The sequence below is a fragment of the Ochotona princeps genome, chromosome 4 (genome assembly GCF_030435755.1).
Source record: "Ochotona princeps isolate mOchPri1 chromosome 4, mOchPri1.hap1, whole genome shotgun sequence".
NCBI classification, from domain to species: Eukaryota; Metazoa; Chordata; class Mammalia; order Lagomorpha; family Ochotonidae; genus Ochotona; species Ochotona princeps.
The window spans coordinates 30841072-30865313 of NC_080835.1; the positions used below are offsets into that span (position 1 = coordinate 30841072).

Here is a 24242-nt window from a genome sequence, read left to right on the forward strand (position 1 = left end):
GATAACAATGTCAACAAATGAGAGTCCAAAGCTCTTTGATAATGGTAAATATGTAGACTAATGCAGTATACTGTAATACAGGAACCATGGTGCTTAAAATAATTTGTTCATGATGCAGAAGTTAAAGAAGAAAAGTACAAAAATGCAAATAAAATAATACACATTCAATTATTATATATTGAATGGTTGCGCTCTAAATTTGTGTTGAAATTTCTTCTGCAATATGATTATAATAAGACCTAGAATTTTTCATTACAGTTTTAAATAGTAATTCATTTGAAGATGACTTACTTTGGTCTTATTTGAAAGGCAGAGTTACAGAGAGTAGAGCCAAAAAGGGAGAGATATTCTATCCACTGGTTCACTGCCAAAATGGCTGCAACAGCCAGAGCTGGACTGGTCAGGAGGACCTGCTGTTTGCAGCTGTTCCTGCAAAGCACCATTTGACCGTGGGGTCTCCATCCTAACAACTTAATTCTAATACTTTCCTTTGGCTCTATCTTCTTAAAAGATAGTTCAGTAAATTTTAAGAACACAAAAATGCATGTGCAAAAATCAATTGCATTTCTTTATGACTGTAGTATTTATTATGATGAAGAAAGCAAAAATAAGCCAAATATTCTTCAATAAGGACATAGTTCAATACATAACAATATAATGATGTTTGTTCAGTCAGTACAATCAAATTTTAAATATTATACTATGACATAGGGAAATATATACCACATAATTAGAAATGACATGATTTTTTGGCAATCTTTTGAAATATATATAAAAATGATAAGAAGAACATACAAAACTTCTTCCTTTCCAAATCTACTTATAGTTCTTGAGTTCAGTTAATTCTAATAAGACTTTAGACATTTTAAAATACTTTTAAATTATTAAAAGCACCTATCTCTGAATATAAGAAAGAACTTGAGGGCCAGTAGAGGGGGTGGCAAGGTAAGCCTCCCCCAGCAATACCACTCCACTGATCTGGGCACCAGTTACTTCACTTGCAACCCAGATTCCTGCCAGTGGCCTCCCAAGGCATCAGAAGATGGTCCAAGTCCTTGGACTGCTGCACCCATGTTGGAGACCCACGGAACCTCCTGCTCCTGAACATCCCAGCTCTGGCCATTATGGCCATTGGAGGACTAAACCAGCCGATTCAAGATTTCTCTCTTTCTCCGTAACTCTGCCAACCAATTAAAATGCATAAATCACAAAACATGAGATCACTTTCGATTTCTTCTATTTTTTATGAGTCATGTACATTTGCTAAATGAAAATGATTCCTTTAATGTTAAAAATTTTTAACATACAAATATTTCTATTCTTACAAGAAAAATAAAATAGCTTCATTTCCATACACTAAGAATGAATAATCATAAAAGGAAATTAAGAAAATAATCCTATTTGTAATCACAGTAAATAAAATAACTAGTATTAAATTTAACTTAGGAAGTCAGAAGCCTTGGAAAACTATTTTAAAAAAATAAAACAAATCACTAAGATACTACTGAAAACTTGAACTACTAAAACTGTTAAACTGCTAAATCTAATAAACTACTATATTTAAAGCCATTAACGGGGCAAAGTTCTTTATAAATGAGCGACAAATTTTTCGGTTATCCTAATATATCTTAAATCATGCCTGCAAATGTTGGAGATGAAGAAACTTTATTTACATCCTGAAATTTATAAGAAATTACATTATAAATATAATTTAAAAACTTATGTTTGCCCTCATGTGATGGAAAAAGAGCTATCTGATAAAAATTAAATGCCTGCTGCTGATTAAAAGTTGAAAGACAAAGTGAAGGATGCAATACTTATAAAGTCATAAAACAACAAGTAACAATGTTCAGTAATGAAAAACTGGAGTCATTTCCACTTTCATCAAAAGAAAGACAATGACGTAAACTATTTCCATTATTGTGTAGCGTTTTCCTGGAAGATCTATTCAAAGCTAATAACATACTAGAAATTAAAAGAGTAGAAAAAGTATCGTCAAAAAATCTGAAGAACGAACGATTGTTCTCAGAAATTCCGAGAAAACAAACTGAAGATTCCTAGAATGAATGAGAGTTGAATATGTTTTTAAAATTAACACATATCCACTTTTAGATTAAAATAATGATAAAAAGCTAGGAAATATTCAAGAAACTTTTAATTTGCAGTGGCTACAAGAATAAGCTAGAAATACCATAAAGAAGCAATATTTAAGAGATTAGTTAACAAACTTCAAAGATGTATAAGACAGTTTTACATTTAAATGTAGATTGCAAGTATTCCTTTTTTCTTGGTTGGGAGACCAAATACTGTGAAGTTTTAACATTGAATTTTTATTTATTTTTCTGTGGAATAGGTAAGCCTTAATAATTATAAAAATACAGTAAGCACATTGGAAGTGGTATGGTGGAGGCTAAATAAGACATAGCATTGTGTATTTTGACAAAACCCACTGCTTAAGAGAAATAATTATGTAAGAAGATCATCCAATGGTGTCCGTGATTTGCATTTGAGGTGAAAGAGACAAACATGTCCAAGAACAGTAGGAAACAGCAATGTGAGAAGGAATACACAAGAGAGGAGTCAAATGGAGAATATCTTTGAGGAAGAACTTTCAGTGTCTTATAAAAAGAAGGGAGAAAAGGAAGCAATATCAAAGAGAATTACAGTACTTCATTAAGAGATACGAGATTACAGAGAGTGAAAAATCAATATGAGAAAGAAGTAGACTGTGAATTCCATGGTGGATATAGAGCTTTTTGAGAAGTAATATGCTATTCTCAATAAGACATAGTGTTTTACAACTATGTAGTAGGTTTATAAATAGTAGTAGGTTCTCAGCAAGTTGGGGACAATAGCTATTACCTTCATGTAGATTGATTATTTAATTGTAATAGCAATAAGATTACTTAGGACATGAACAACAGCTACAAACAAGTTTTCTCAGAAAAGGGGGCTGGTGGAAAGATGTGCACAGTTAATGCTGACACGGAATGAGCGAGAAATGTACAATCAAATGTTATCTTTCAAAAGAGGAAAGGAAAACAAATTATTGTCTCTCATAGATGTTGGGGTTATTGCTTAACACCAGATTTTGCTATTTCAAGGAACATGATTGCATTACCTATATAATAAATTGAACAGAGAATATATGACAATTTTGTACCTAAAAATGCAGTCTTGGAAACAATGACTTCATCCACTCTTCCCTAACCCTCAATCCTTTCTATCCTGGTCAACCATGTAATCATCATCATCAAACAAAATTGCAGTCTTGTGAGCTTAGACAATATTAAATCTGAAAATGAGTCCATTTCTTCCTTCTATTACATCAGAACCTTCTTGTAAGGTGTGCATAATTCTTCTTGAGTTTCATATATCCAATATTCCATAGACAGGAATAAGTTTCCGTTTGAGGTTTATTTTTAAAATACGGCAATGAAGTGTCACATAGTCATAAAATTTAGGAATAGTTGCAGCAAATCTGCATGAAGTTTTTTAGCACAGGTGTTTCTGAATTTGAGACATATTTGCAGGTACCTATGGTTTTCAATTCACATCCTGGTGTGAATATCTGCTAATGTTAGTACACAGAGATATAACATTAAATCGTTCATTTATCTGGCTGACTCATGACCTATGATAAGAACTTGTTACAAAAACATTCCGAATTTTTCCTACACACTGACATTTATTTGGTAGTTTCTATGTTGATATTTCCTCATTAACATAAAATTCCACAAAATTTGAAAGCATATATGGAAATCTAAGAATGGCTTTAGGTTATAGCTGCCATGTAGTACTTTGATACAACCTCATGATTAAGTGTAAAAACTCCCTTATCTGTGCTCCAACGTTTGCACTTAAACGAGGCTGCTATTATCACATTTTTTATTCTTCATTTTACTGAGACATCCTTGATTCAGGGATCCTGTTTCACTCATTTTTGTGTTACTAATGCTTATTATAACAGTGTCTCACATATACTAATCCCTCGTTAAAATTTTCATTACCAAACTATTCAATGCAATGACACTTATTATAAAATGATCCAAAAATTCATCAAAACCCCAAGATAAATAGCAACTATCCAATGTATGTGATTAAAGAGCTTTATGATGAACTCATGCTTTTGATTTTTAATAACATTTTCAATGAACTCTTTAAGAATTCTTATATGAACACTGATTTTTTTAAATCAGCCAGCTGTAAGTTTACCTAAACTCTCTGAAATTACTTTGTGATTATAAAAATGAAATCTATACTATGCATCTCCTGAAGTTGTAATTTTGATTTGTATTATTTCGCTTGAATGCTGGATTAGAAAGCTTTTCTATATATCTTCTCCTTGGTTCAACTCTAATGAAGAGCAACACATTAAAGGCACTTAACTATTTGGTAACTACAAAATTTGTACAATTCATCTTCACCTACAATGTAATTTTGGTTATTAAAGGTGTGGAAAGGGCCCAGTGCAATGGCTAAATCTTTGCCTTGCAAGTGCTGTGATCCCATATAGGCACCAGTCCAGGTCCCAGCTGCTCTACTTCCCATCCAGATCCCTGCTTATGGACTGGGAGAGCAGTAGAAGACGGTCCAAAGCCTGGGGACCCCAATCTCATTTGGAGACCCAGAAGAAGCTCCAGGCTCCTGACTTCAGATCAGCTGAAATCTAGCTGTTTCAGCCATCAGGGGAAAGAATCAGCAGATGGAAGATCATTCTGTCTCCTTTCTCTCTAGGTCTGCTTTTTCAATAAAAAAATAAATAAATAAACCTTAAAAAAAAACAAAAGGTATTGGAGAGACAGAATAGCTCCATACTGGGCAAGTCAGGATGCTGCACATATCTATAATATCAGATTTTTCGAAGCTCTCATTTTTCTTCTGTAACTAAATATACATATTTCTTCGAGCACATTAACACACAATAGAAAAACATACTAATAATTTTATAAAATAATGAATTTTCATGGTATTTATATTGATCTGAATACATTTTATGATCCCTTTGCATATAAATGAGAACAGAAGTCAAATCTCACTGAAACTCCTTAGACACCCACAGGAATATTTTTTGCTGTGAGTGCTTTAATCTTCAAAGATGCCACTTTGGACCTCAAAGTCCACTAAGGATGTCAGAAATGAAGAATTATATAAAGCCAATTAAATATAACATAAAATGTCTAAACTATATGTGAGTTTTTAGAGTATTGATGATCTTCAATTAGCTCATCTATGATATATGGAAATATTCAAACCTGTATCATATGATTAAGTGAATTAAATAATTTAAATAAAGCTGTTAAAACAGTAAATGGCATGTGGAAACACTCAACTGTATTATCAAATACTAGTAATTATTTTCTAAAATTGGAGGGAGTGCTATAGTTAAGAGAATGATTAACTTGATAATTAGGGTTGGAAACTAAATCAAATGGAGTAATTTATGGAGGAAGTGACTTTAGAAAAGAAAGAAACTGGAGGAACTGCATATGAGAGTACTCTAAAATGTTTATGTAAAGGTGGAATTAGAAAATAGGTGTAGTTTTGTGGAAAAGTGTTTTAATTTCATGCATAGCTTTTAATAACATTTTCAATGAACTCTTTAAAGAATTCTTATATGAACACTGATTTTTAAATCAGCCAGCTGTAAGTTTACCTGAACTCTCTGAAATTACTTTGTGATTATAGAAATGAAGTCTATACTATGCATCTCTTGGAGTTGTAATCAATATTAAATTTAAAAATGTATATGAAAATGTTTGCATGACAAAAATTGAGAATGGGAAGAATAGTAGCAATAAATAATAAAATTGCTAAGCCATTGTATCAGTTAGGATTGTTTTATAACTAGTCACTCCAAATTTTAGAGCTCTAAAGCCTGGTGTTGCTTAGTTTCAGTGGATCAGGAATCCAGATAAAATTTAATGAGATCTTCTGCTTGAGATCCTCTGAGATTATTGCCATTACAGTGAGTTTACAGCCTACACGTGGGGAAGGATCTATTTAACAATGCAAGGTTTTAGGGAAGGCTCAGTTCCTCGCAAGAAATTAAAGATTTCTGGTTTTTTGCTAACAGCTGCGTTGATCTACCAATTCCTTGCCAGTTGGATTTGTCATTAGGACAGCTAACATGGTAACATGAGATTTGCAAAGTGTGTGTGTGTGTGTGTGTGTGTGTGTGTGAGAGAGAGAGAGAGAGAGAGAGAGAGAAAGAGAGAGAAAGACACAGAGACAAAAACGGGAAGAGACAGAGACAAGAGGCAGAGTAGAGAATCAGAGACAGGGAAAAGACAGAGGCCATAGACATTTATAACCTGATCTCAGAAGTGTTTGTCTCATTACTTCTGCTGTGTTCTATTTGAAGCAGATCATTAATCCAGCCTTCATACTAGAGGAGGGAATTATACATTTGTCGAATTCCAGGGGCCAGGTATCAGTGACAGTCACTTCAGAATATGACCACTGCAGTGTTCCCATGGATGGCTGACATGAGGAAAGACAGTGCTCAGGGGTCAGTCTCTGAAGCTGAATTCAAACCCTGGCTTCTAAATGAGTGTTTTAATCATTTACAACAAGTTTCTTAACATCTATATTCCTCTGTTTCCTTGTTTTTGTATAAAGGAATACATGAAAAGAATGCCTACAATATCAGCAAATTGTCATCATAATGGTTCTTACTTGAACACTGTTGAAAATAGTGCGTAACTGCACCAAGTCACATAGTGATAAGAAATATTCCAGAAAAATGATTTCTGTATATCTAGCTGTTCTTGCCTCACTTTTCCCAACACATCTTGTGAAAAAAATGTTGTCTGGATTAGGTCGGCAGTTGGAAACAAGCTGCATATTAGAGACTTGCATTATCTTTCATTGCAACAGCAAATCATGTAGGATCAAGCAGTCAAAACGGCCCTCTCTGCTTCGTGATGGGATTAGCCACATCATCATTGGCAAGGCAAAGCCTTCCTGGTCACTCCTTTGAGGTGAGCAAGCCATTTAAACACAAAATACACCAAATCAGAATATCTGCTCTTCCCAACTCTGTTTCCCAGGATAGCAAACTTAGAAATATGGGGAAATCGATTTCAGTTTTTAAAATTGGTAAAAGCTATTCATTTTGTAGTGAACTTTGTTTATTAACAGTGAAGAACAAATGCTCTTTTCAGTTCCTGTCTTTACTGCTAGTACACTTCACAGAATTACAGGCTGTAAAATATTCCCATTTTCCCTTTGGTAGGAATGAATTTCCCAGGGCAGAAGGAATAGTTTTGTGCTATTAATAAGTAACTACTCAAATTTTGAACATGTTGTAGCATAACATGTTGAATTGTCTAATTAAGAAAGTATTTCAGGGGCTTAAAGCTCAAATTACATAATTTTCTCTCTGCTCACCAGGCATTTATATAGGTAAAGTGGAATCTTGAAATGTAATAGCTTTAATATTTTCAATTTAAAGATGAAATGAGTCCAGAGGACTAATAGTTGTATTCAATTTACACAGTCGGTTGATGGCAGTACAATAATAGCACATATATTTGTAACAATAAGACCATGAATTACACCAGATCCTTAATATTCCATCTTGTTATATTCCCTTTACATTACAGATTAAGAAACCCATGTTTGATACATTTATTTCTTTATTGTTTTTAAGTCCTTGAGCATCTTCTTGGTTTACTTTTTGGAGTATTATGTTGAAGCTAGGAAAACCACAGACCTGGCTTGGACCTTTATGGAGTATATGTTAGTAGAGTAATCAGAATGAACGTGGGGCACATCTATCAGGTAAATAAACAAATACTCGATTTGAATTGTGATATGTAAAAGAAACAGAGAGCCACAATATTACTAAAGGAGAAAATGGGAACCAACCTAAAATCAGTATTTTTAAACCTGACCCTTAAAGGAGGAAGACAAACAGTGAGAAAAGAAGCAGTGATTTCAAAGAAGGGTAAAAGGAGACAATGGGCCAGAAACAAGAAAAATCTAACTTTTCAGAGATCAGGAGGCCTGATGGAAGTAACTGGGATGTGTACCAGCGTGAACTACACCAGGGCTGTTTGACTGTGTCCTGTTTGTGTCATTTTGCTTTGTTTTGTTTTTTTCATTTTGCATGTAAATGAGTTGGATCTTAGGAAAAGGAGCACAAATGACCATAATCCTAGAGCACCATGTGCTGATAAACCATCTTTCTTTTTTTTGGAAAGAGCTGGCATGGATTTGCTCATGCCTCGCTGGGTGGGACACGAAGATTAGTCACTCTTCACCATGGTGTTGGGGACTTTCCTGCACACCCCCCCAAAAAAAAATGTTCTGCACCTTAATTGTTGACAAATGTCTTGTTAGAGTTACAAGCCAGTCTAGATTATCCTAAAATCTGCCAAGATCCGTAAAATTATACTTCAACACAACAAATGGCTAAATACTAAGATGAAATAGACACGAGACAGCTGAATGGTACCTTATAGCCATTTTAAGGTATATAGCAGCCGGTCCTGTATATAAACTAAAATTGAAATGTCAATGAGCAAATCATAGGTTGTGGTTAAGAACTTGTTTTTTGGTTTTTTTAACATACTGGTTACGCAAAACCATGTCAATTCCATATTGTTACAAATTGCTGGTAATGTTATATTGGGACCCTTAATTGACTGGGATGATATTCTACCAGCTCTAACTTTGGACCAGAAATGGTCTCCCCAAGAAACTATTCAACCCATCTGGACAATAAGTAGCTGGACTCTATGTTTGGTATATGTTTGCAAGGAAAGAATCTTGATTGAATTTGAACTGTAATACTGCACCAAGGTGGAGGAATCCACCAGGGGGGAGGGGCGTGGGGAGGGGTGGGGGGATTCCCAGAGCCTATGAAACTGTCACATAATGCATAATAATTAATAAAAAAAAAGTTTTATTTATTTTTATTGGAAAGGCAGATATACAAAGAGGAGGAGAGACAGAGAGGAAATTCCTGTGCTCAATGTTTCATTCCCCAAGCAGCCACAACAGCCAGAGCTGATTCAATCTGAAGCCAGGATCCAGGAGCCTTTTTCCAGGTGTCCCACTTGGGTACAGAGTCCTAAGGCTTTGGGCTGTCCTTGACTGGTTTCCCAGGCCACAAGCAACGAGCTGGATGGGAAGCAAAGCGGGGCTGCCAGGCTTAGAACCGGCACCCCTATGGGATCCCGGTGTGTGCAAAGCAAGGAGTTTAACAGCTAGGCTATTGCGCTGGGCCCACCGATCTTCCTTTTAAAAACCTGTGGGGCCAGGCATGATGGTTCAATCGACTAATCCTTCTTAAAATCTTTAATTCCAACAAAAAACGCTCCCCTTTACAATCAGCTATGAGCAAGCACAAAAGACAGCAACATTTATATTCCATACATGAAAGAGAAAGGGGCTTCTTTCGACACAGGTCAAAATAAGACAGCACAAAACTGGAGATAACGGCGCTACCCCTCCTCTTACGGGAAGTACTGGTTCCCTCAACTCCAAGACTAGAACAGTGTGGGAATGTTATTTTTTTCTCTCCTGAAAATTCTAGCTACAAGATTAACAAGCAGGTGTTACTTTAGCCCTAGAGGGAAAAGGGAATTAATAGTTCTTGACCAGCTACTAAATGCCTGGTATCATTCTAGGCACCATACTTACATTATGTCATAGTTTCTCCTTATAGCAAACTGAGATGTAGCTATTTGCGAAAGCTCAGTAAGTCTATGTGTTTTTTACAGTCTATGTATTTAGTCAAATTTTCACATGTGAAAGGCATAAATAACAACTAGCCTACTGTATTTTATAGTTTTTATATTTTCCCAACAAAAATGCATTTTTCAAAATAAGTGGCACAGTGGAGTGCAGAGTTTGTAGCATGGATGGAGTATTTTATGGCATATGGTGGTACAGAAATAGTCCCTAGTTTGGTAGTAAAATTTTGGGGGTACGTTAAGAAGGCTAGGTTAGTTAGGAATTCTATTCCTCCTAATTGGCAGACGGCTGTTTACATCTTGATCTAGCAGAATCATTGACGAGTCCTTAGGCTTGAGCAGCCATAAACAAAATGTAAGGAAACTCTGCACTATAATTTGGCATTTAAATAAAATTTCCCTGAATTCCAATCTGCCAGGAAAGGCAAATTCAACAAATCTCTTAGGACAGCCTCTGGTGTAGGCAAACAATCTGGCACTGAATGCAAACACCCCCATACATCCCACACTTGTGTGCTGAGTCAAAATGCTATAGGAATATGAATTCCTGCCCAGCAGGCTCTGAGGGTTCTGTGCTCGCTTTGGGAGATCATTTTGTGAGGTGCTGTCCCAGTTCTTTTCTACACTAATGGACAGATTGTTTTACAAGTGCAAATCATTATCAAAATAGACCAGGGATTTGACAGTATCTTTTCATCAGCAGTTTCAAACGTGCTAGCTGGATGCTAAGGTAAAAATGAATCAAACTATTCTAAAAACCAGTAAGTTACAAATCAGCTTCTAGAAAAGGCAAGTGCAAATGAGGCCCACAGTCCTGTGAATCGATGGAAAGTGTCTCAATGCAGAAAGGGGTTACTTTTCTCCATTTCCCCAAGGAATCATTGAGATTTTGTCCCCCCCCACCCCCCACTTTTAGCTTCTTGCTCATTTTGAAAATGTCAGAATATGAATGTTAGGCTTATATCTGCCTTAAAAGATAGTGAAGGGTTTTCATTACAACAGTGCCAATGTGAACCTTTACAAGTCAATAACAATAATAATACTAAAATAAGTAAGTATATTTCTCAATCCCAAAATGGGCCAGGTAATGCAATATGAATTTTGCATATGATCTGAGCATTTTGACTAAAGCTACAAATTTCCATGCAATGGAACATGAGCTCGTTTGGGTTCTGAAAGTAATAGTAATGGCCAAATTAGTCCTTCAAAATTGAAACTCCATTCACTCTTAGAAGCTCAGAGGGAGAGGAGTTGCCAGCATATGAGAGACTTTCCCCATTTTTCCTCCTGGAAAGTAAGAGGAAGTATATGGTTCTACACTACTCACAAACCAAAAGAATCAGAACCAGAGAAAACATAGAAATCTAGAATGGTGCAGGAAGATAGGATAGTAAGATCCCTTTAAACCTGGATGTTTGATAACCCAGAGAAACCTGTACTCAGCTCAGTGCTTTCACAAGAGTACAGTGTGCAGAATCATGGGGCTTTGATATGTATCTTCCAGAGTGTTGCCTTGAAACAAGATTAGTTCTTGCTTTCTTGATGGTATAAGAACTGTTAAGGTACTACTGGGACTTGAAGTAGCCTGCATAGTGGATCTCATTGGTTTAGTATAGAATGGATCCTTTGCTTTATCAACTGTCCAGTATGAAAAAACTATGGTAATTATTCAACCATGCCACATGTTTTTTACCTAATAAAACATCTACCAAAGTTAAAAGAATGACAGATAATATGAGCCAAGACAGAACTTCAAATATGACGAGATAAGGAAAATACCCTTGATCTTTTTTTCCTCTTTTTCTTAAAGTTCTGGATTAGTTTGGAGGACACAAAAGCAAGATAGAGGAAAAAAAGAATATGGAAGAATAATAAAATTGGAAATCCTGAAATCTCCCAACACAGTTGGAATGAAATTGTGATTGAAGCTTAGAGAAAAGTCAAAGTTTAGACAAAACCTTTCAGCCACTTTAAATTGAATATTTATAGCAAAGAAAAAGTACATAATACATCGAAAAGTTCATTAAACTGCATCTCATTAAAAAATACATGTATTTTTTTAAATGCATCAAAATGAACATTGACTTTCTGAAAATTGCTTTGAGAATCTTTATATTATTAAAGTGAAATATAGTCACTGCTTCTTTAAATAATGCTGGAGCAATGAAGGTCCAACTAAGCACGTTTGAAGAGGAAAAACTGAATACTCTTAAGTTCCCAATTGAACAACTTTACACTTAGCCCGCTCAATAAATAATAAATTATATGCTATTTTATTTCAATCTCACACCATTCCAATTGAATTCTTGTGTCCGTATTGTAGCATAATGCTGTCACCTCAGCATCCTTTTTGGGTGGTGACTCATGTCCTGGCTGCTCCCCTTCTGTCAGAGCTGTTAATGGCCTGGGAGCAGCAGAACATTCCCAAGAAGTTGGACCTGTGTCACTTACATGAAGACCTGGAAAAAGTTCATGACTCCTGGCTTCAGCCTGACCCAGCCCTCGCCACTGTAGCCAACTTGGGAGTTAGCCAGTGGGTGGTTGGAAAGTTTCTCCAAATACCTCCCTTTCCTTCTGTAACTTTGATGTTCAAGTAAAAACAAAACATCTTTTTAAAGAAAATTCTTCCAAAGTCATAGGCTTTTTCATGATTCCCCTCAGAAGCACATTAACATCTTAATTGAGTTCCAAAACTTTCCCATACTCATTGCACAGAAGAATCTGTGAAGGGAGATGGATACATCATTAATCGTGAGATATCTAGAATTTAGGTTTATTTCAGTATTCAATTAGGAAATCTATTAGAGAAGTAAACAAAAAATTATAAGGAGCTCATACAGCATTATAAGGTATTAAGATTCTACTTAGTTCTCATGTTATTTTGTTGTTGTTGTTCAATAAGACGAATGAAAATTTGAAAGATTTCTTGAGAGTTGATTAGGAATAGAGAAAAACTAACTGTGGCTGGGTTGGGATAACAATGCAGCAAAAACAAATACAGAAACTCATAAGGTTTCCATCTCCACTGACTTTTCTTGCTTCTTGAAATGTCATCTACTCATGCCAACCACACATCCAAGACCATGTTTACCTACAGATGTGCTGGCCTCATTAGAGTTAGGACTTCTATTTGATTCAAAAGTTTGTACAGATTACTTTATAGCACACTTCCGTTCCTCAATACAATATCCTCTTTTTTGTCTCTCCTTCAGATCTTATTTAAATAATAGCAACAGTGTGTTCTATTCATCTTTGAACATGCCAAGAAGAGCATCTGACATTTATTGGAGTTGTCAAATATTAGAATTAGTAGTATCGCTTCTTGGCCTTTTGGCTAAGATCAAGTGTAGAATTAGTGGTTAAAACTGAGGGAGTTACGATACAAATTTAAAATTATTAAAACAACCAAATTAACCAGTGAGAGAAAAAATATTCTCAATGAAAGGATTCGAAATTAATGAACTCAGAATATATTTCTGGAAAGGGGGCATATTTCAAAGAAATAAGTAAATAAGATTTAGTTGGTTGATTAGTTGGCAAATTATGACATAGATTAAAGCAGTATCTGCACTCATTCTGAAGCCTTCATAATGTGGTCTCTTCAGTCAAGGTAAATTTAAGTTGAATGTACATTTCATATAACCAAGTTAATTTAATATTCAATTAGATACTATGTTATGGCAAAATTATCACACTCTCCAAAGTTGTTCATGTCCTAATCTCTGGAACCTGCTATGCCTTGTTACACAGTAAGGAAAATTAAATGTGCTAACGAAATTAAGGTTGCTAATCAACTGACATTAGGAGAACAGTAATATTGCTATGCCCAATGCAATCTCAAAAGTGATTTAAAGTGGAAGAGAGTGGCAGAAAAGAGTCAGTTTTGAAACACTATGATTCAGATTTTGATATGGTCAAAGGCTCCAGGAGTCAATAAATGCAGTTGTACTCCAGAAGCTAAAACAAATAAGGCAACTTTTTCCCCTTGGAATCTCTAGAAGAAACTACCCTACTACAACCTCGATTTTATCCCAGTGAAGTTTATTCCAGACTTCTGACCTTCAGAACTGAAAGGTATCAAAATGGTCTCATTTTAAGCCACTAAACTTCCAGTCATTTGTGATAGCAGTCCCCAAAAGACAAAGATTGCATGGTCTCTCTGATCCTGACAACCAGTACACAGGACACAAATAATGTAATCTCTGTAAGGGAGAATATAATACTGTGAATTCACTGCTGTATACAGCATGTGGCTTTTACTCCTTAGTCATATGAATGTAAAAAACTTTGTACAAATTTCAAAAATGAAACCTATTTTTGAAAAAAAAATAAGTAATATGGATGTTAAAATTCACATTGATAATGTTCACCAAAAATCTAAAAACACGAAAATAGTCTATCCCCCATATTGTCAATGGTTTCGTGAATTTCACTATAAAGAATAGAATCTCAACCATTACAAGGTTGAAGCACTTCACATGCCTGATTGTCTATTGTAATTTATATGTGCCCTTCAGCAAAGGTCCACATTGCCTATCCGGAATTCTCCTTTATTCCTCACTGATGGCACTGAATCTCAACATAAAGATCAACTTTGTAGCCTATAGATAACAATGTCATTTTCTGTTGCTGGATATGTAATCACTAACTCACATTCCATTTTATTTAATGCTCTTATTTTCTCCAAATCAAAGACCATATTTTTAACAACCTTAAAGCCACCTTCCAGGATTGGCCTTTTGCCTTATTCTCCACTAGGACACAATTCTTGGAATAACTGGATTTCATTCTGTTTTCAGTGATGATCTGAAATTAGGTCATGTTTTATCATAATGTGTATGAGCAACACTTTCCTGGTTTACTCCTTCCCATATTAAAAACAGGTACCCTAAGGGACTTTGTGGGGACAAAATGAACTGAAGTGTATATTGGTAGAGTACAGAGCTAACTCCAGGCTGTGTAATCTTTTGCATTCCTTCTGCCTCTTGAATGTTTCTATTGGCTCTAGTTACATAAACTCCAAGCTATTCTCACCCAGAGGGTATCCTGAGTAGCACATGCAAACATACTTCTTTTTCCTTCAGTTCAGTATTTCCCTAGTGTCATTTTAAGCATTCTGTGAATTTGTCATTACAGCCTTATGAGTCTGTTTGCTCTTCCCCTAGATAGTAACCTGTAATCTTCTGTCATGGTTCACATTGGTTTGTAGTCTTTTGGGATGCCTTATTAATCATGTAGACTCCAAAATACCATCTCTGGAGTTGGATTGACTATAAAGGTTGCAGAAAATTACCTGAACAAAACATTTTGTCCCTTTTCTGCCTCTCACTTCCCACACATGCCCAATCATTTTCCCCCCATAAATATCTAGAATGTGCAAGTTAAAATTCTCCCTCTTGATCTCTTTCTGCCAATAAAAAATGAATCAAACTAAAAATGATAGTGTCTTCCATAACCAAGAGCCTACATTCTATGGACAATAAAGGGCAAACCCTCAGAGAGTAATGATTCTAAAGTTTGTTGGAAGAGTTTTGTGACAGCTGAGTATATGAGCATTTTCTCCAACATGCCTCTGACCTTTACACTGAGACAGACATTTCAGTGGTAATGAAATCCTTAGTCTCTATTGACAGGAAAACCATTTAAGAATGACAGCTTTTATCACATAGTAAATTGTCCCAAATGCTGCTAAGAAAGTAGTACTTTTGTCAAGAAGTTTCAGAATTGAGCTTAAGCTTCCAAATAAATATCATAAAAAACAAATGAATACAGAAACATCAAAGCCTACCCTGCTATACATTTGGCTTTCTGTTTCCACCTCTAACATTTGAATACTAAAACATATTTTTCCCATTGGCATATATGAAAGCTCAATGTCATGAATTCCATCTTATTTATAGACATCTGCATGGGTTTCCATTGAAAAGAAGTCAGTTTAAAGGGTATACCTAAGAAGCCGTTGAACTTGACTGGACAATAAGATGCTGGACTCTATGTTTGGTATACGCTTGCAATGGGGGAATCTCAACTGAACTTGAGCTGTGGTTATGCAACAAGGTGGAGGAATCCACCATAGTGGGAGGGTTTGGGGAGGGGTGGGGAGAATCCAAGTACCTATGTAACTGTGTCACATAATACAATGTAATTAATGAATTAAAAATAATAAATAATAATAATAAAAAGAAAAGAAGTCAGTTTAATGTCACATCATCCGCATCTACCACATCACATTTTATACTCTGGAGATATATCCCTTATCCTTCGTGCTAATCATTGGCTTTCATTAGGACTAAGGACCAAAAGTAATTGGAGTAACAGAAAAACAAATTTTAATCATATGCTTAGGAGACTCACTCTTAAGAACTAACCTGAAGTATTTACTGGCAAATAAATTTGGCGGCAATCATTTTGTCTCTCTGACTCTCACTTTAACCTTATTGTTGAATAATCATATTAGTCAGAATTGGGGGAGGTGTGGTAGTGTCTTTTTCTAGCCAATCAGAATTGTTCTCAATTTTCATTAGAATATTTTGTTTTTAGGAGCCAATATTGTGTCACAATGGGTTAAGTCATTTCAAGAAATATGTCTTTTGTGGCCTTTCACAGCTCTATACTGGAGCAGCAGTTTGAGTTCTACCTGCTTTACTTCAATTCCAATTTCTTGATAATACATTCTGGAAGGCAGCAGATGACTGAAGCGTTGGGTCTGTTACCTACTGGACGACCAAGATGGTGCTTCTCTCTCTCTTTCTCTCACTCTCTCTCTCTCTTTCTCTCTATCTTCCTCCTTCCCTCCCTCCTTCCCTCCCTCTCTGCCTCCCTCCCTCTCTGACTTTGCATTCCAAATAAATATTTAAAAAAAAAACAATATCTTGCTTTCATTTTTTCTGATTGTTACATAAAATGTATGTAATTTTGGCTTAATTCCTTTTGTTTCTAGTGGACATAGGAGATAGACCTAAATATATATTGACACAGCCTTTTTTTACGGAGTAGTTGAATTGGTACCTGATAAAAGATGTTGTATAAATGACTAAGTACAAGGTGAATTTAAGAAGCAGTGTTACATTATTTACTCCTATATCCCCTGTAGAATTTCATGATTAGTAGTATTTCGGCACTTTAAATGAACAAACATATCAAACGTTGCTTATCTTTTCATTATAAAACTAAAATTTCACAGACACCATAGGACATCTAAATGTCTTAATCATCACTTCCAAGACCTCCCTAACAAGGTTAAGTACTTCATTTTAAGTGCTATTTTCGTAACTTGCTTTGTTTCTTTCCAAGACTTTACAAAACTGTAGCAAATCATTTCCTTAGACTATTGATTTAACAATTAACTTTCTTCTCTGTTGTTTATAGCTGAATGTATGCATCATATTAATCACATCACAACTAATAAAGTGCCAATATATCACCAAATATCTGTTGAATGAATAAACACATACACAACTTAACACTGCAAAGCAGTGCCAAAAGATGTGATACATTGTTTATATTATTATTGGACAATTTTATTAGTTTTTAAAAGTTAATTAATATATTTGTATTTAATATGTTCTATTGTACCTATAGGAAGGCTAAGAGAAAAGTTAGACTTCCTAACAGAGCATATAAATCCTCACAAATATATTCTGAACCACCCTCTTCAAACTTTGACATGCCTCCAATGCATTCAATTTTCTAGCTACACTGGACTATTTTGTACTCTCCAAACACTTATACTTTTCGTACTTCTGTGAATTACCATACTTAAACTTCTTTGTGGAACTGTAAATAAATGAGTGATGCTATTTAAATAAACCCATTGGTGCCCTTTAAAGGCTGTTTCTTCTGTTTTTTAGCACTCCTTTCTCCTCACAAACTCTTGAAGTCTAGCTCAGACATCTCTCCTCTGTGAAGGTTTTCCTGATAATTCAGCCCACACTACCCTTGAAAAACCAAGCAGAGTGAATCATTCACTTTTCCATGTTTGAACAGCACTAAGATGCTTCTATATTTGATCACATCATGTTACAGTCTTTTGTTCATCTGTCCCTCTCACTCTCCCCTGACTAGTCTTAGAGGGCTCAGGAAGAACAAATTTGTGATATCATTGCATGCATGCAATCTAGCACAGTAATTATCACATATTTGGAGACCAATCCATTTAAATCTTCTAATCCAGGATTTCCCATTGTGTAAATCAAGGTATCCAGGCATGGATATGATCTTGGCTAAGACTCAAATGGAAAGTTCTGCCTGCAGCTTCACATGGCTTGTAAGCAAATTCAGTTTCTTGGAGTGGAACAGGGGGTCGCAAGTTTTTGCTTTCTTTCAGGTGGAGACGGCCACCATCTCCAGTAATGTGAATAGCTCCATGTAAGATCCAGATGCAGAAACTTACAGTCCCTTGAAGATACATACCTAATGCTGCTCTCATAATTTTCAAACAAAAGATATTTATCTAAATACAAATTCCGTACTATGGCAATCTGGATGTGACTACCAGCATTAATACTGAATTCTCAAACTTCCAAATGCTTATGGGGAAAGGGTTATGACTCCTGAAGGATAAATAAATGTACATACGCAATTTTCCTTAAGAAGTATCCTCCCCAGGGACATGATTTTAGATTCAAAACTTCTGTTTATTTGTTTATTTGTTTGTTTTTATTTGGAAGGCAGAGACACTGAACAAAACATCTTCCATCAGTTGGTTCAGAGTCCAAGAGTTTCAACATCTGGAAGTGGGCCAAGCTGAAGGCAAGAACCCAGAACCTCCTCAAGGTCTGCTATGTCTGTGCAGAATAGCAAACACCTGGTACGTCCTCCTCGACTTTCACAGGCACATCGCAGAGAGGTGGATCAGTAGTATAGCTGTGTCCCCTTAAACCAGCACCCAAACAGAATATCAGCATCAAAGGCAGAGGCCCAACTCACCATGTTACAATGCCAGCACCAAATTTGACATATCTGCATTGATACTTGTAGCTGGGAACTCTTAACTATGGCAACCACCAACTTAATTCTCCAGATATCACTATACATAGAAATAAACACCAACAAATACCAAGATAGTTGTAGTCCAGAATACATATTCTTTTTTTTTTTTTTTTTTTTTTTTTTTAAAGATTTATTCATTTTATTACAGCCAGATATATACAGAGGAGAGACAGAGAGGAAGATCTTCCGTCCGATGATTCACTCCCCAAGTGAGCCGCAACGGGCCGATGCGCGCCGATCCGAAGCCGGGAACCTGGAACCTCTTCCGGGTCTCCCACGCGGGTGCAGTGTCCCAATGCATTGGGCCGTCCTCGACTGCTTTCCCAGGCCACAAGCAGGGAGCTGGATGGGAAGTGGAGCTGCCGGGATTAGAACCGGCGCCCATATGGGATCCCGGGGCTTTCAAGGCGAGGACTTTAGCCGCTAGGCCACGCCGCCGGGCCCCAGAATACATATTCTGTGTATGTGCATATGTGTGAAGGTTTTAATAGTAGTAGAGGTACAGCTCTTGTGGAATATCAGTATAAACCCTCTTTTGGGACATTCACATCTCATATCAGAGTGTCTTCCAATTTGGTTTCCTGTATATACTAAGAGGTATCATACGATGGCACAAGTACTTGAGGCCCTGCTACACTTTTGGGAGAACCTGAAGGGCTCTGAACTGAAGTGCCAGCTATTACAAGCATTTGAGATGTGAACTAGTGAATGTAAAATTTCTTTCTCCCTCCCCAAGCACTCTTTCCTGTATCTTCATGCTTTTCTAGTACTGTGCAGTTAAAATAATAAAATAATAATAAGTGTCTGGCATTGTTCCATCCTGCTTTCTGCCAAAGGGCTGGGAAAGCAAGAGAGTGGCCCAAGTAACTGCAGTTACCCAATTTGGAGCCCAAGATGGATCCCCAATAACTGGATTCATTATGACTCAGCCCTGGCTGTTTGCCCATTTTGGCAAATGAACCAGAGGATTAAAGATTTTGATTCTCTCTCTCTCTCTTCTTCTTCCCTTCAAATAAATAAATAAATAAATAAAAGTAATGGAAAAATGAAAATTAATATTAATCATGTTAACAATAATTTAAAGGCCTTCATGTTAGATGTAGTGTGTTAAATAATTTCAGTGTACCATGAAAATTTAAAATATTTTCTTTTCTTCCTTCCCCTTTGTAGGAATGATACTCATTTTTTAAAAAAGGATTGAAACATAAAAATATGTCATTGAGAACACATTGCACAGGATTGGACTTCCAACTCCTCTATAAAGTAGTCTTCTAATGTTACCAAAATCCTTCTCTAGCAAATGCAAAGCAAGTGTTGAACTTGAAAATCTCAAAGCCATTTTCTTCTCTAAAAGCCATGCATTAGGTCATTGGTACATTTTACACCAGCAGTTATCTTAAAAATATTCTAACATAATCTGTTGAAATGTGTAAACATTTCTAAGACTTCAAAAGGTGTCCCACACATGCATTTTAAAGCCTTGTTTGATGGATTCCATGACTCACACTTGTAATAATAACATAGCAATAAGACATCTTTTTATTTACTCTTTTACCTTTATATTTTTCCAAACAGATTTTTTCTCTATTTCACTAACCCACTGTTTAGCTAAAATCCAAAATGGAACTTTGCATATAAAAGGCGCACAAATTCTCTGACATCAAATTTTTCAAAACTGATAAGATGGCGAGTTATGGCAGTTTTTTTCCCTCTACCCAAAGCTATTCTGCTATAACTTACCAGAGAGCAATCAACAAAGTCCATGTGAACTACTTTCTTGGTATATTCATTGTTAGACATAAACATAGGTAAACAGAAAAATCATTTGAGAAATAAAAGTGGTCAAATAGCTCAGCATTAATATGTTGTAAACCAGTCAATTTTATCCACCAGAAACAGAAAACACTCATTTTATATACTTGTCAACTGCTTCGAAACGAAAAGCCAAACAGTACAAATTGTCCTAGAGCCAGAGCAAATTAGTCCCACTAATGGAATGGTCTTTCCCATGCAAAAAAGAGCAGTGCTTGATGTTCACATCACAAATGAGAAAATCATATGTGCCTCCTGCAGAGAGAAACAGCTTATTGTTTCCCTATTCTCAGGTTATTTGAGTGGTATATCCTTAAAGAAAAGAAATTACTAGTTGACACACAGTAAACTTGCTCTGGCTCCAAATAAATTACAGGACTAGCAAGTAAGATTTAAAAGGATGTCAATGCCCATGGCTGGTCTTCGAGAAAAATACTAAAGATGTAATGAATTTGAATAAATGAGCGATATTTTTCAGTTGCTAGCCTTTAAATAGTGTAACACAAAATAGTAAAATCGTTTAGTTTGCCACTGTTACACATACCTAGTTCTATTTTCTTAATCAGTGTCCCGATTACTAATCAAAGGAATTATAAAGGAGTGCTAAATATGGAAAAGGTTCCAACTAGTTCGTTTCCAAGCTCAGAATCTTCTCCAACATGGGTGCTAAGGCAGATGTTAAAAGCTGGCAGCCTGTGAGCTGAACAAATCCCACAGGTATTTCTGGAGAGGATTCAGACATTTTAAAACTGGCAAGTTTCATATAAAAATATAGAATTTCAGCTTTTCCTGAAAAAATAATCACATATCTGGCAACATTGGCCTAAATTCCCACAAGACAGTAACAGACAGGTCCTACGTAGCAACTGCTTCCTTCATACGAGACGCCCTCCATTATTTTATTACCTCCAAGCATATCTACTAATATAAGTATCTGCCTTATTCCCATGGGAATTTGAATTTGTCACTTCAGAGTTAGGAAATTAGCAGTAGTGGTTGTCTCGATATTTGCTTCAAATCTTAGAGATATTTTCTCATTTATTTCTGTTTTACGAGGACTTAGTCTGCTTCTTAGATAGTGATATTTCTTGGGCTTCTTACTGCCATTTCGTCCTTCTGTTTTCTTCCTCTTAAAATGTAGTGTTCTCTAGGGCTTCATCATAAACCATTGTACTCCTCTCACCTTCCATAAGCACGTTTAATCATAACCACAGCGTCACTGTGTAAATTGCTCTTAAATATAAGTATATACCTCTGTCACAGATTTCTATTGCAAATCTTCAGGCTAAGGCTCTGATGACATTTTCATGGAAGTAACTCATATAGATCATCAAATAAATCAATCCAAAGACTTATTCATTTCCTTTTTAATAAAATGTCTATTTTCCCATATTCCATATCTTAATGGACACATTATATGTGCAATATATCCACGCCCCAGCTTAGGTTGCATTTCACATGTTTTGTAGGTTCTATTGCTATGTTTCATTTTTTCCCTGCTACATTTATATATTTCTATTTTGTGATCAATAAACTTTTTTCTTAGCCAGCAAATTGCTGAAATTGTGCTTTGGGGTTTTCAACACTACCATCCAATCCATTCTTGATATGAACTAGAATGTATTTGCAACTCATATTATTTTAAAGTATTTTATTCCCTGTAGTTCAGTTCATTGAATTCAGGATAAAAGTCACTATCAAGGCATAAAAATCAGAAGTCAGGCCCTGGCACAGTAGCGTAGTAGCTAAACTACTTGCCTTGCAAGCTTTGGGATCCCATATGTGCGCTGGGTCTAATCCCAGCAACCCTGCTTCTCATCCAGCTCCCTGCTTGTGGCCTGGGAAAGCAGTCAAGGACAGTCCAAAGTCATGGAACCCTGCACCTGCATGGGGGACCTGGAAGAAGCTCCTGGTTCCTGGCTTCAGATTGGCTCAGCACTGGCCACTGCATCCACTTGGCAAGTGAATCAGCAGACAGAAGATCTTCCTCGCTCTCTCTCCTCTCTGTATATCTGACTTTCCAGTAAAAATAAATAAATCTTTTTTAAAAAGTCTTTCAGAAGTATAAACCATCACTCCTCATAATTCTCTGAAAAACATAGCAGTCTTTGAACAGGAAATGGACTCTTTTCCACATAGCGTATAGCTACTTTCATTTGAAACCTCAGCCTGCTATATACTATAGGAAGTTCTACTCCTTCAATCACTTCAATGTCAATTGTCATAAACTGCATGTTCCCCAGTCGGAGAGTATGTCTTTATATTCCTTCTTGTTTTATTTACTCACAAGACTTCCCAACTACACTTTAAAAGTCCCCCTAGGATAATGGTATCTCATTTATTTTTATTTTTCTATTTAAATTCCATATCACAAAACTTGGGAGACAGTAAGCACTCAATATGCAAGAGTCCACAGAAAAATAGGTCTTTAAAAACATCATGTCTGAAGTCCTTTAAAACTGATTTCAGATTCTGGCTTCAGAACTGCCAGATAAATAAATTTATGTTGTTTAAAGTCATTAAGTTTGAGATAGATTTCAACAGCAATCACAGTGAAAAGTGGATTTTGATTTGAGTATCTGGAAATAGGATAGTTCCTAACAAAAACAAAACACATAGAAGTATGTTAGGAGCTGTGTAACAGTTAGATGCTGGAAGAAGTTAAAACAGTATGGTAGAAGAAAATCTGTTAACTGCAACAGACTTGTCAGTGTAAATATGGATTTTAAAAACTCTGCCATTGATTATGAAGGAGGACTTCACAAGGATTGAGGCAGATAATATCTGTAACATTTGAGGGATTATCTAACTCTTATAAACTCACTCCTTACAGAAATATGAACATTACAGGTATAGGCAAAAGGTTAGTATCGGGTATAAAATGGTTTTAGAAATTGTCAGAAAAGGGAACTTTATTATGTAAGATCAAAACATTTAAACATAGAACATATCACAGTCACATGGAAAGAAGAACTTGTGACTTGACTGTTAGAAACCATGATCAGGATTATTCCTTCCACATGTACTAAAATATGAATGAAAAAGATATATTGAGAAACAATCCAGCAGAGAGGAACTGATGACTTGATAGTTTAGTAACTTCGTGATTTCAGATAATCATGCTAAAATGAGATTCATTGTAAGAAAGAGTGCTCTAGATATAAAGCCAAAGCGTGTTAGGAAAAAACTTTTCCAAGTGTCTCTGAATACACAACTAGTTATAAAAGTAATGACAGGGCCCAGCACAGTAGCCTAGCAGCTAACGGCCTCGCCTTGAACGCACTGGGTTCCCATATTGGCACCAGTTCTAATCCTGGCAACCCTGCTTCCCATACAGCTCCCTGCTTGTGGCCTGGGAAAGCAGTCAAGGATGGCCCAAAGCCTTGGAACCTGGCGCCCTCTTGAAAGACCTGGAAGAGCTCCTGGCTCCTAACTTCATATAAGTGCAGCTCTGGCCATTGCGGTCACTTGGGGAGTGAATCATTGGACAGAAGATCTTCCTTTGATTCTCCTCTCTATATATCTGACCTTGCAATAAAAATAAATAAATCATTTTTAAAAAAGTAATGACAAAAAGATCATTTGAAGAAATTAGGTGTGTAACTTAAGAATGTGTTTTAACTTTCAAAAACAGCAAGTGGTGATTAGGTATTCTGCCTTGAATTTAGCCTAATGTGTCTGAGTTCAATTGCTAGTATCAGATATTAAATTTTCCAGTGCAGGATCTTGGGAGAC

At 36.0% G+C, this 24242-nt stretch overlaps 1 pseudogene; it reads left to right on the forward strand.

The window, feature by feature from the left end:
* The first annotated feature begins 13018 nt into the window (after nt 1-13018).
* On the forward strand, nt 13019-13115 carry LOC118759659 (U2 spliceosomal RNA; annotated as a pseudogene).
* Nucleotides 13116-24242: the final 11127 nt, after the last annotated feature.